General features: G+C 37.0%; 1 pseudogene; it reads right to left on the minus strand.

Moving 5' to 3' along the window:
* Nucleotides 1-280: 280 nt before the first annotated feature.
* Nucleotides 281-14,457, minus strand: part of LOC115415727 (serine/threonine-protein kinase NLK-like) — a 45,427-nt pseudogene continuing 31,250 nt past the window's right edge.

Genomic DNA, 14,457 nt, shown 5'->3' on the forward strand with positions numbered 1-14,457 from the left:
AAAAAGGAACTATTTGTTTTAAGTCTGTACAAAACTAGTGCTCACATTCAAGTGAGCCTGAGCAGTCAGTGCATCATCGGGTTATGCTAATGTTCAAATGTAGAAAATATTTCAACAGATTACATTGGATAACATGTACACACAGCGTTATAATGCATCATTTATACATGAGGCCTCTGATCTTTGGCAAATAGATCTTTGAATATGAGTAAAAACAATGTGCAGGGGGACATTTTAATATGCTAAAAATATCAATGCACCCAAATGCATGTTCTTTTTGTAGAATTCAGGGCAGTTTTCTGTTGCAATGACATTAAAACTAGCAACGCAATTACAATCGATTGTCTGAAAGTGAAGCAACTTCAATGCTCATTTGGCAAATTTACCAGTGCAGATGTGAAAGTAGGGCTGGGCAATAAAACAACGATCATCATGATAGATCACATCATTTTTAAATAGAGAATTTTCCTGAGATCAGTGTCTGATTATAATAAAAAATAATTCCTAGTTTTTTTTGTGTTTTGGGTTCAATTTGTCCCTAATTTCCATATAAAGAAATGTTCTACTTTGACAGTGAATGAATATTTGATCATTTTTACAAGATTTCAGGAACATTCTGACCATAAGAAAAAAAAAAAAACTCTCACAAAGCTTTGATTGTAAAGCCAAGATTTGACATTGATCAATTATTGATCTCTTATCAACACTCTGATATGAAAATGTTTCTCATTCTAATGTTTGGTTTTGTTGCCCAGCCCTGTGCGACAGTGGGCGTCCTAATGCTAAACAGTCAAGCTGTAGGGCAAATTAAAATCATGTTTAAAGAACTTTTTAAAATAGAAATAAGTAATACTGTATATATTAAAACAAACTGACTTCATTAAGATGCAGTAAGTCCCTACACACAGGGGTCCTCGTCTACCTGGAAGTGACACGTTTGTTTCAAACATTCAGATTTGGTCTACAGAGCATTTGTCTCATTCATTTGCATACCAAACCCTCTAATACTCCCCCCATAAAGCAATTATTAGTGGATTTTTCTTCATTTTTTAAAATATATATATATATATATATTTCAGCACACACACAGCAGACCTGTGAGTCCTGCTCTCCAGTGAAATGCTACGCAGATGATAGAAGATGTGGAGATGCTTTCTTGTTCCCAGTTTAGCAGCTTGTCAGTTGGGAAAGGTGATGACACACAGCAGCGGCAGCAGCTATTCCCACACCAGCGGAGATGGAGGCATTTCAGAGGGCTGAGCTACTGTGGAACTGTGAGAAAAGGAGGCCAGGAAGTGGGTGAAGTTAATATTAGCCACTGGTGTGCATTATTTAAAGCCCTTTTCTGCCTATCAAATGTATATGTGACTTCTACTGACATGCTTTAGTACCAACTCTGCTGGAACTCACACCTTTTCCCAATTCATGTCACAAAAACCTTTAATGCGATCCTAGGGTTTTTAAAAGCTCTATTCCATTTTTGTTATTTCCTTATCCTCATAGGATAACTGCCTATATAGACAAAAGTATGTGGACACGTTGAATCCAGGTGTTTCTTTTCTAACAGGGAATACAAAACAATAATGACTAATGTCAGAATATAGTTTTATATTATGGGATAAATGTCATTGCATTTGGTTCATTTGGGTTAAATTGTTATCTTAGTTTCTAAAATGACTCAGAGATGGTTTGGACTTCATTTCTCTCAACATTTATTTTTTTTTTATCCATAACTATGATTTTTTTAAATGTTCTTCCTCTAAATTTATATAATATTTTTCCTGCTCTGATTGTAAATAATTATTTTCTTCCACATCTAACCGTCTACTGTCATCACATCTGACTGAGGAAGAAAAATCTACCATTAAACTTTAAGGAAATATTGATGTTTATAAACTATATGGACATAAATATGTGGACACATCATGTCCACAGCTGTAAAATGTCCTGTTCATGAGGATCAGAAACATCAGTATTAATAATCAATAGGATATTTATCCCATAATATAAAACTATATTCTGACATTAGTCCTTATTGTTTTGGATCCCAGACCCGTTAGAAAAGAAACACCTGGATTCAACGTGTCCACATACTTTTGTCCATATAGTGGATGACTTAGCGGTTATACCATGAGGCTAACAGTTCTCACCTTCAGTAAATGCCTTCTAAGCATCAATACAAATTTATTTTTCACTGGACTGGTTTAAACATAAAAAAAAACATCATCAACATGTACTTGTGTGATCTGGAAATAAACTGACGACTGTCATGATCATAGAGTACAGATTTAGGAGGTGCCATGGTTAACTGGTTACTAACTGGAGTCGACATACGGACACATCTGTTCACACTCTGGGATAATACTCTGATGCAGATTAGTCTGACATGGCCCCAAAGTTCATCCATCTGTCACAAGCGTTAGGCCTTAAACTGAGACATGCACTGAGGTTCCATCAGTTTTGTTTCCAATACGTATAAATCACAGACTAATAAGCACCAGAAATCATCTGATGACAGAGGTGAGTCCATATGTCTGCTTCTGGTAAATCTAGGAGCTGCTACCACAGATCTGCAGCTGTTTGACAAAACGGAATTTTTGTGAAATTGCAGATTTCAATCGTCTCTTGTTGTTTGTGTCGTCTGTTAGTTTGCATCATGTTTACTGAACAGTGTACTGAAGTAGAGCTCATCAACGCTCAACCGTTCATGGTGTGCTTCAGTTGTTCAGAGCAGTCATTCTCAACTGGAGGGTCATAACCTCCTGTTTTCAGGGGGTGGCAGGCCTTTGTCTGGGCAAAAAATAATGTGAAGAAACACTAGTAGCACGTTATTAACTGAAGTCATTTTGCATGAATACACAGTGTGTTAAAAATGGAATGTTACTGAAATGTTCAGATTTCAATGTCAGCTTTATGATAAATGTTTGAAGAAGTGACTGAACGCACTTTAATTTAAAATTACAGAGAACACATTTTGGTTCAAAATGTGTTTCTAATTTAGTTATTACCTCCGCCAAGGAGGTTATGTTTTTGCCAGGGTTTGTTTGTCTGTCCGTTAGTGTGCAACATAACTCAAAAAGTTATGGACAGATTTTGATGAAATTTTCAGGGTTTGTTGGAAATGGGATAAGGAAGAAATGATTAAATTTTGGTGGTGATCGGGGGGGCCCACGGGGGGGGCCACTGATCAGCCTTGGCGGAGGTCTGCGCTCTCCGAGTGCTTCTAGTTTTAAATGGAATATCTCCATATTTATCGTCTCCACCTGCCGGTCAGTTTGGTTTATCATTAAACTTCTGTGTTATTATCTCCGGTTCCAAACACACCATCTTTTCATTGAATACATTTGAGAAGTTTAACTTCTATCAGTGTGGGTCTCGTCTTGTCATTGAGGGCTCGGACCAGTTGAGAACCACCACTTTAGAGAATAGTGTAACCCATGTACTGACCAACAGGAAAACATTCCACCTTAAAAGTTACCGTTAGCCTTTGAACAACAGTGAATTAAGTCCAACAGTTTCTGTTTTTGGGACGTACAGTACTATGCAGAAGTCCTGGTCCAACATTAGGTTTGATGGTTTATTCTGAAGTCCACACATATGCATGTGTCTGTGTATTTACATCCAATCTGATATAAATGAAGTATGAACAGCAGGAAAACGACAGTTTCAGGTTAAAAACAGCTTCTATCAACCAAAGTGATCGTATTTAGTCTGACCTCCCTTTGACCTTAACATGTCTTTAACCCTTTTCTTCAGACAATATGACATTTATTGCATTATTTTCTGATGTTTTATCCCAGGTCTCATTCTGCACGTTAGATGTTTGTAACTGTTTGTGCTGCTTCTTGTCTTGGGGTCAGAGGTCACACTACATAGTGACTTTAACCTTTACATCACATTTAGTTCAGTTTTGATGTATTTAAAGACTGTGCACATATTTCCTGTATTTTCTTGTTGTAGCTAAAGAAAAGAAATGAATGTGTGTATTCATTTCAGCCCTCTAAAAACAACAAAAGGTAACCTCAGACTTTTGTGTAGTGCTGTATTTACAAAAGGTCATTCCAGCACTAGACTCTGCTCTTCATACATAACATCTACAGAAGATGAAGGCTTCCTTAGTGGAGGTGCAGGTGAACATGTGCACAGGTAAGTGAACTCCACATACTGTCCATTCTAATGCCAGGTATGAACAGGCCTTCACTGTGTTAGTTTATGTTACTGAGCGGCAGCACACGTCTGACCTTTGTCCTCCTATAGATAACAGAGAGCTCCTTGTTTTGGAAATTAAAGTGGTGTATGCACGAGCTGAACGCAGCTGCAGAGCCTCAGGTTTCACATACTCATCCCTCTGAAAATCTACAACTTCAACAAACTCTAGTCTGTCAAAAGGCCTCTTACCTGATAAAGCTTTTGAAAGCAGCCGATTGAGGGTTAATGCAGAGCGGCACTCGACTCCCCTTTTGCTGCTCCAAAATGAACTGATGGATGATCTCTGTGGAGCAGGAAGGCACACATCAGCACAGCGGAGGAAAACTAGGACTAAGATTAAAGCGAGCAGTGAAACATAATTTCATTCACTGAAATTAAAAAATAAAAAAATATAGAATCCATAGTGCAACACAAACTAAATCACAACATGATGTTCTCTCAGTATTAGTGGCTAATGGGATCTTTGCATGGTAATGAGACCTTTAATAAAACTGCTTTTGGAAATCATATGTGATATTATGCATTCTTTCCTCCAGCCTGAGTCCGCTTCTATAAACCAAGCATTTCCTCACCTGAAAAATTCAAACTCAAAACTCAGTTCCTAAAAATAAAAACAGAGAGCAGAGCTGTTTGTGCTCCCATAGAGGACATTTAAAGCTGAAGTGTAAAAATCTCTGAAAGATCATATAAACATCAAAACTAATGAATATTCAAAAATACAACAGTAAATACCACCTATAATACCTCTGTAATAACTAGAATAAAACTCCAGCACAGGAACACTCACTCTGTGCACATCTTTAGACTAATATAGGTGAGTAAAATACGTTTATGACCGTCACTGTGATTGGTTGCATATCTCTTTAAACATTTTTAGAGCTGAAACAATTAATCAAATAATCGACTCGAATCTGTTCCAAAATTATTCAATTACATTTTTCCTGAATCAAAGCTTTGTTTCCTTAATTTCTCTGCTGTTAAACATTGGTTCCACTGTTGTGTTTCACACGGACGCTTATTGTGAAGCGCATGATGCCAGGATCAACACAAACATCAGAAGAGAAGAGGACAAAAAGGACAAAAATGTCTATATGTTGACTTTTCTCCATTGGAACCATCACTTATTCCTTTAAACTTTGATTTTTTCACACAAACATTATAAATTTCTGTCTTTATTTGTTTCAGTTGGATGTTAGTTCCATGTTCAGTTGGTCTACGTTGGATCCAAATGTGTTAAAGACTGCAGTGACATATTGTTTATAGATGTCATTGGACTGCTTTGTTGTTGTTTATATCTATTAATATTTTTACATGTACTTTAATACTGTTGGTATTTCTATATAGATATTTTTCATATATCCTTTTACTTTTACACTTTTTGTGGTTATTGGTTCAGCTGGTTATGGAATAAAGGACAAGTTGTCATTGTCAGACATCTCTCTCTCTCTCACATTTTTACTTTTTTTTGCCTATTCAAATAATCGTTTAATTGATTCCGAGTAAATTAAAAAAACAAACAAAAGATTAATCAATTACAAAAATAATCAATAGCTGCAACTCTAAACATGTTACTGTAAAAAAAAAAAAAAAAAAAAGTCTTAATTTCTTACCCAATGTCTAAACAACGTAACTATTACAAACACCTGTCAGTCTGACTCCTCCCCTGTGGGCGGGGCCAGCCTCAGGTGACCAGGACAACCATACCTTTGACCTGTCTCACGGAGCTCAGGTTCTTCTCGAAGCCGTCGTCAAACTTGGGATTAGTGACGGGTTCAAAGTCACTGGTGTAAACTCGGCCTGAGGATGTGGTGTAGCAGCATTTGCACATGCAGGTGTGGTAGCGCAGTCGACCCTCGTCCAGGTACGGGTGAGCCAAGGCGTCCTTGGCTGAAATCCGCTTCGACTGCGGACCGGGACACACAGACACATTGGAATGAGTAGAAGGTAAAAATGACGTTCAAAGTGGAGCTGGAAACGTAAGCCTGTCCTATGAATATTTTCTAATTTCCATCTTGATCCGCCTCTAATGGAAAAACAAGTCTGAGAATCTTCCTAAAACACAACTCATGCAACCACCAATACATGAAGAAGCCAAAACACTCATACTTTCAGACGGTGTCCTCCTATTCAAAGATGGAAACCTTGGTGCAATAGTTATGTTTCTGTCGTCAATCCATCAGTCAACCTTCATTTTGACTGATTTTTTTCATAATGCTACAACAATGGCTCCTAAATAACCAGCACTGCCAACACTAATCTGTATTCAGTGCCAATGGCAAAGATTTCAGTCTGGTCAAACAAAGCAAATATACTTGTCTCTGTACTCATGTACTGTATAAACTGTATTGGTTAATTCTACAGATGTTTTTAGCTTGTTAGTTTTTACTCGCGCACTTTCTTCTAAGTCTGGTTTGCTATTGTACAATTAGCCTATTTATTTATTTATTTATGTATGCCTCTCTCTGGTTTCTGTCTTTTTCTTTCTTTTATATCTTATTCTTATTGTAGAAAATGTTATTGTACTTTCAGAATGTAAGCACTTTTTGATGTATTTGGCTGTAATTGTTCAGTCTGAGCCTACTTTCAGATATCTGTCATGTTTATCGGTTTTCTTCCAGTTTATTAGTCCTTCATAATCTGCGATGTTTTATTATGTTAGTCGTTTTTCAAGGACAACAGACGAAAATGAGCTCTTCTGCTAAATCTGGTGCATGTATCTTGTTCTTTGCAACTAATGCCAATACACACTGTCCTGTAATTAAATAAATACAAATTTTCCACTCAGGTTAGTGCACTTCAAAATGGCTTCACAGACGATTGATGAGCCAATAATAATCAGATTACAGCGGGTACACACATAAAGATAACCAGGCTGTTTTTGTCCTGTTTTCCCCTTCCCGACCAAGGACGACACATGCCAGATTATTTTATGTTTTATCAGATGATCCTGCAGTCTGAGGTGTGTTAAGAGTGCATCTGTCCCGATAATCGACTCCAAAACTGGCTGGGGCCGACAATTGTAAGTATTAAACTTGTTCAAGATTTCCAAACAAAAATCTTCATGTGTGGGAAAAGCCGACAGCTCCACAGTCATGACTCTGAACTGTGACTAGAGATGTGCCAGTACACTGATTATTAGATTCATCGCAATGTGACACGTGACACAATAACAATTCACAATAACAATTCATAAATGTTCAAAAACATTATTTGTCATAATTACTAAATGACAGGAACACAACCGTAGCACGCAGCAGGAAAGTAAAAGTGGCATATGCTGCCCGGACGCCTTAAAGAACTGACCGATGGGAACACAGTAAAACCAGCTGTAACTGTTTGGCTCCAGTTCCAGAGCGTCAGATTCACCCGGCCGGTTTAAAAGCTAGTGTTTGGAAGCAGTACTGACATGTTCTGATGCAGACGCCGGAGCGCAGATACAAACTTCCCAACTCCAAGTATTTTACCCAGAAAGCAGTTCCTGAACTGTACGATGAGACCAAAACCAGAGCTGTGGAATCACTGAGGTCAACATGGAGGAGAAGTGCGACATGGATGCATGTTTGGGTTGTCCATAGTGAAATCTGGAGTTTGTTGTTGGATTTCTGCTGCTCATTGAGGATTTAGTTTGGATATGATTTATTGTGACTGAATAAACAAGTGCTTGTGTTGGTTCAGACTGAATCAGCTGTTTTCTATACGTGTGTGTGTGTGTGTGTGTGTGTGTGTGTGTGTGGAGGGTCAGAGTTGGAGTGGGTTCATGAGGAGCTTTGGAGGGGACACAAAAACTAAATAAGCAATTCTTTATTTATTTATTTTTTATTAGACTAGTACAGAAATCTGTGAAAATCACCTTTGATTGAAATAAGTCTTATTTATTTTCAAAGACACTTTATTTGTTTTCTTAAAAAACTGTGGACTTCATCCCACCACAGTTTTTTTGTTCTGTTAATAGGTATATGTTTTCAAAGTATTGCTTTTGATCCAGTAGATGTTTTGCAGGTAACTGTAAACCTGTATTTGTGGATCAGAGCAGCTTTGACTGTATCTGCCACTGCTGCCTTTGTCCTGTTGGTTCCCTGGTGGAAAATCTGTCGGATCATTCAGTGGTTCGACACAAATAAAAGATAAATGTTATATATAATATTATACTAAAAGATAATAATTTTAGATACTGACAAATATACCTGGTTTAAAAGTATGAAGTAGACACAGAGGGAGAAAAAAATCCTGAATGGGGAAGAAGATGCGTCAAAAATCGTCATAATCGTAATAATCGCTATTATCGTGAAAATGACTGATTAATCGAATCGGAGCACCCTGAATCCTAATTGAATTGAACAGTGAGGTGCCAATCAAGAAGTGACCTGACTGAGGAACAAGGAAGTAGGCGTAAACAAAAACAAGTATGGCCGACCTGAAACATAAAGTTCAGTGAAGCTCCGAGATTGTGGATTTTTCTGTCAAAAATAGTCAGAACCCCATCATTCCCTCCTCTAGAATATCCACTTCCATTGTGTGCTGTGTTTTCCAGTTGTTGCTATGTTTCTTCCTCTGCGTTTTTGTTAGATCACGTTTGATCATGCGATATTTCTGTCTTGGAGGACTAGACTTTAGATCAGTGGTAGGATAGAATCATTACGTGTGGTGTGTTGAGATTATCAGAGCACACCACACAGTACGATCAAAACTGTTCCATCTATGATTTTTTATCTTCACGTGTAGGGTCTGGAACAAATACAAAATCTGTTCAGATTTAGAAAATCCATATGTGTGTATCCCGCTTAAGTAGAACCAGTAATGTAAAAGAAAAGTGCATTAAAGACCAGACAAAAATGACTAAAAAGACAAAACATGACACAAAAAACAGGTTACAGCATAAATACAATAAGTGAATAAAATACAATAAAATAAAGAACTGTTTGGAAAAGGAATGAAGGAATGTCTATGAAGGGTAGGGCTGTGTATCGGCAAGAATCTGGTGATACAATACAAATCACAATACTAGGATCACAACACTATATATCACAATATATCCTGATACTGTTAAAAAGACAAGTTTTTGTTTCTTTTTTTTTTAAAAATGATTATTTCCTGGAAGAACTGAATCACACCCGAAATCTGCACAAATATTAAACACTTTTATTTGATCCCAACAGGATCTAATGTTCTATCACCAAATGTTCAAACTGAGTTCAAACTGAAATTCTGTTTTCCAGACATTCCAGTTTCAGATCCTGTTCAAATGTTCAGATTCTATTAGTTCACAACTAACATCAGAACAGGATTTGAGTTCAATCCAACAAAGGAACCAACATCTGCCTCTCAGACAGAAAAAAGGGCTTTTAGGAGGATTCAAATAACCAGTATTTAATAAAACAGTGTTAAATGATAATAAATAAGATATAAACAATAAAGGAAAAACAAAAATGAACCTCCACCATATCTGCATTTGAATAAATACCTAAACATATCGATACAGTCCTTTTTAATATGGATACAGTATGGTGAAATGAAATATTGTGATATATTGTAGAACCCATATTTTCTAACAGCCCTAATAAAGGATGCGTATTACAAAACAAAGTAAAGTTGAATGATGTTCAGCTAAGCTAAGCAAATCCAAGAGTCCACAGATTTGTTTTCTGGAGTCACTTCCTTCATCTGAACTTTAAACCTTTTTTCTTCTTTAAGACAAAACATTTTATTGGACACAAACAGCCACAATTAAGTAGAAAGATCCAAAAACGCCACAACCTCTCATCATTGTTGAACCTAGACCTGAGCAACTGAAGCGACCCCAGATGGTACACTGCCCCCCACAGGCTTGTACGGCAGATGCAATGCATGATGGGTAATCACTTCATCCACCTCAAGTAAGACAAGAAAGGAAGGAAAAGGAAGCAGGAAGCAGGAGGCAGGAATGTAGGAGTGTGAGGTTTTCTGTGGTGACGGCCGGCGTGAACTAAACGTAACGCTGTGAACGCTGTCGGATCCGACCCGATAATTATGAGTCATTCAGTCGATACGTTGTTAAGTTAAGGTGTCGCTTATTAAAACACTGCTTAGTATGTCCGACGGGCTGACTCACCGGATCAAACACCAGCATCCTGCAGAGGAGGTGGACCGCTTCATGGGTGGCTTGGCTGGATAGTGTGTAGAGAACAGGAAGGGATGGCTGCAGACAAACAACAACAACAGTTACCATCGAAAATCAGCTGGAGCTCAAACACACGTCCTACATGAATTCATCAGCCTCTAGAAATACAGACATGTAATGAACTTAGGAAAAGAGCTTACAGCGGTGGGATGATGCCATTTTCAGCAAATCCAAAAGGTTTTTAAAGGGGTTTTTCCTTTTCCTTTCTTTCTTTCTTTTCCCTTAATCTTCTTTCTTTTTTTTCCAATTCTCTTTTTATTGGTATGTTCATGGTTCACATTCATTCACATAGTAACTCACCATTCTCATCCATTCATCTGAAAATTCCAGTTTAATCTCACATTGATACTTCTATGACTGCACCGATAATACAAATAAGGAGGATTGGTCCTGTCTGCAGTACCAAAGATGGAAGATTTACCATACAAAATTAACAACTAAACTCTCTAGAACAGGAGTGCTGGGGTGCACATTTGTGATATTTAAAAAAATAATAAATAAAATAAAATCGAAAACATTGACCTAAAAGGGTTTAAAAGGGGAAAAAAGGGGTGAAATGGACATAAGACATGGTCTTAGATAAATGATGTTACACTGGTGTGACAGACCTAATCCACCTTTTCAAAAAAAAAACTTGCCGTCTTATTGCAAAAGTAATTCTTTCCATCTTAAAAATGTCTTGTGAATTTTTGTTTGGACTGTACACTGTAAAAAATGTAACCCACTGTGATTGAAAGATCCTAGCATTTGCCCCAGTGTATGACCTTTGTTAACTGTAGTTCTCCACTGCCCCCCCTTTTTTAATTTATTTTTTAATTTATTAATATTTTTTGTATTTTGTTTTTTGTTATTTCAATTTGAAAACTTCAATAAAAAGAAAGTTCTAAAAAAAAAAAAAAAACCTGAAATATTTTGTCCTTCATTTTATCCCAAGCATTCCTAATAAACCCATCTGAGGTTGTGGTTGGAGCTGGTCTGGAAGGGCCTGTAAAAATGTCATCTGAAAAACAAAACTAAACTAAAGCTGTGAGAAAACTGGAGTGACAGGACACATGGAAAGCCAGTGGAATACTCAAGTAAAGTACGAGTACCTCAGATGTAAACTGAAGTACTAGTATGAAAGTCCACCACTGCGGGTGATAACCTTCTCTAGTCCTGTTTGAGTGTGGATGTGTCCAAGGCAGGGGTTAGTAATAAAGCCACAGTCATCTGTTAGAACAGGCACAAAGACTCCAAAGTCTGACAGTCTGCCTTTAGACCATGGACGTCATACTCTTTTTCTTGAAGGTTCCACTTTCAGCCAAATTTGATCTAAAGTGGATCAGACCGCTAAAATTATAGCATAATAATAGCAAATATAGCATATAGCAAATAATAACAATTCCAACATTTTCTCTTTGTCACAGTTAAAAAAAAAAAATTAAATTATGAAAATATTTTGCTTTACAAACTATTCAAACTGAAAATATATGAATAACAGGAATAAACTGAAATTTTGTATGAAAAATAAGTGCAACTTTAACAGTATTATGCTTCAGTTGATCATTTCCATGTGTGCGTTACAGATCACATCTACAAAGGTATAAAACCTTCAGTAACCAGCAGAATAATGTTCAAATTTCACTTCATTTTCTCCAGACATTTCAGGTTGTTCATATTTGTTCATGTTATTTACATTTTACTGTTAAAAGATGGTCTGTAAATGTAAAATTTTCATGAATTTTCATTAAAAAATTTTTTTGCACAAAAGCAAAGAGAAATTTCTAATTGTCATTATTTAAAGTCATAATCTAATATTTTTTTCACATTAAACCAACAAGAAAATGTGGAGTCATTATTTATCGGTATTTGTTATGCTGTTCTTTTACTGTAGATCATATTGTTCTGTATGTGGAACCAGAACTAAAACGATATCAACACCATTGGACTGTTAATATCTTCAGTGTCATTTTTGTACTTTGCAAAATTCCCCCGAGTGGAACCTTTGGGGGTTGATGTTTGACACCCCTGGTTTAGACCACATATGAACAGAGGCCTTTGTCATTCCACTGACAGTGTGAGGTGTGGTATTATTTGACCTGTTTGTGAGGTCCTCTGAGAATGTGTGCACGAGCGCCTTCACAAGCCGTCCTCATCGCCTCCATCGAAGGAGTCCCCAGCAGGTCAGTGATTAAATCCAGCTGCACACAAACACAACACACACACAGTTTGGAACATGATGGTTCACCGTCTGCGTCTTTGGCACAAAACAGCTCAATGAAACTCACTCCATCCTTCCATCCAGGAGATGTTCGAATGTAGGAAACGTCAGTACAGCCTCAGAGGAAAACCTGAGGCAAACGTTGGAAATGCCCACAGAAACTGGACCTTTCCTTCACTGTATGTGTGAATGTGTTTGAATCAGACCCTTCTGGACTCACACTCTAAATATTTGAAGTAACTGGCTCGGAGCAGAACCCTCCTCAAACCCAGAGCTCTGTTCACTGGGGGATAAACCTCAGAGACCAAACCAAACCAAATGTAACTTTGGGGCAGTTTCAGTGGGTACGACAGCCGCTTGTCCAGTCCTTCTAAGACACTGGAAAACATCAGAAACTCCACAGATGACAGAACGGCTCTGTGCCATGAGTGAAAGTGCATCCTATGGATGTATGCTTAGATGAAGGGATGACGGGGGGGGGGGGGGGGGGGGGGGACCCTGTGGGACAGGTTTTGGGATCACATAAAAGTAGATAGGTCTGCATGTATGAGTGCATGTACAGGTGTGTGTGTGTGTGTGTTTATACGCATATTTATTAGTTGATATTATTACGTATCCACTGTCTTTTGTATCTGCTGCCTGTCTTTTATTTATTTTATTTTTAATCTTTTATGTTCATGAGATAAAGAGTATGTCCAGTCTGTCACCAGAGTTAATTGTTAATTATATACTACCTGTTCTTGTATGGAGAAACATATTAAGTTTGCCATGTATCAAGCCTTTGAAAAGTTCAATAAAAACTTAAAAAAAAAAAAAAAAAAGCTAAGGCAAGAACAAATAAAAATGTATATATTTATATATTTCTGTTAGCTTGGTTAATCTGTGGAATGGCCTGGAAGATCGATTCAAACCGTCTGAAACAATCAAAACTTTAAAAAGATGTACAAATGAACTATTATCAAAAATATAGAACTGAGGATTGACTAAAGAAAATACTTGTTTAAAAGACTAGGAACAGTATTGGTAGTGATAAGAACATGATTTACCTGAATTAAATTAAATATGCATTCTCTTCTGTTGGATATCTAACAATGATTACACTGAAAACGTTTTCTTTGTTTTCATGTGGAAACATTGTGTTAAAATAGGGTTAGACAAAATAAATCTGAACTTCAGCCTAAACCCTTTAGGTCGCATTGGATATGGAACAAATGGATACGATGGTTTGGTGTTTAAAGTAATTAACGACAGAATAAACAACTACTACTACTACTACTACTACTGTTAGCTCTACTGAACCCACTAATACAAAGACAAATTGTGTGTTTGTGTTTTACTGAACTTGCTTGGTAATACACAAACATATAATATAAATCCTAACAGTACAGTTGGAAAAGTGTCCTTTCAGTTCTATACTTGGTGCATTTCCATGGATGTATTTAATGTGTATATTGAAGTTTATTGCATGGAAAGACAACCCTTTATATTTTTTGTTGTGTTTATTAGTGTTGCGTAACAGCCGATACCCTTACCTTTGCCTCCTCCAATTCAGGGATATCACTTAAATACCTACGCTTTGCCTGATTTATTCATTTACATCATCACTGCAATTTGATGTAAAACTTTCTGCTTCAAACAAAACCAAAAATGACAACAATTTCTATTTTGAAATTTTAGGAAAAGCAGCAGTGACTGTCAGGTGGAGGTATTAGGTAGCCAAATTTTCTGGAATAAAAAAAATGTTGATTTAAACCGCAACAATTTTATCTTTGATAAGAATGAGAGAAAACACCGCAGTGTGGAAATCTGTCATTGAAAACACAATAAAACAGCCGGGTCACATCCTTTGTCCCATTTATCATTGTTGTAATGAAAAGATAGAGTGTGACCC

The sequence above is a fragment of the Sphaeramia orbicularis genome, unplaced genomic scaffold (assembly GCF_902148855.1).
Source record: "Sphaeramia orbicularis unplaced genomic scaffold, fSphaOr1.1, whole genome shotgun sequence".
Classification (NCBI taxonomy): domain Eukaryota; kingdom Metazoa; phylum Chordata; class Actinopteri; order Kurtiformes; family Apogonidae; genus Sphaeramia; species Sphaeramia orbicularis.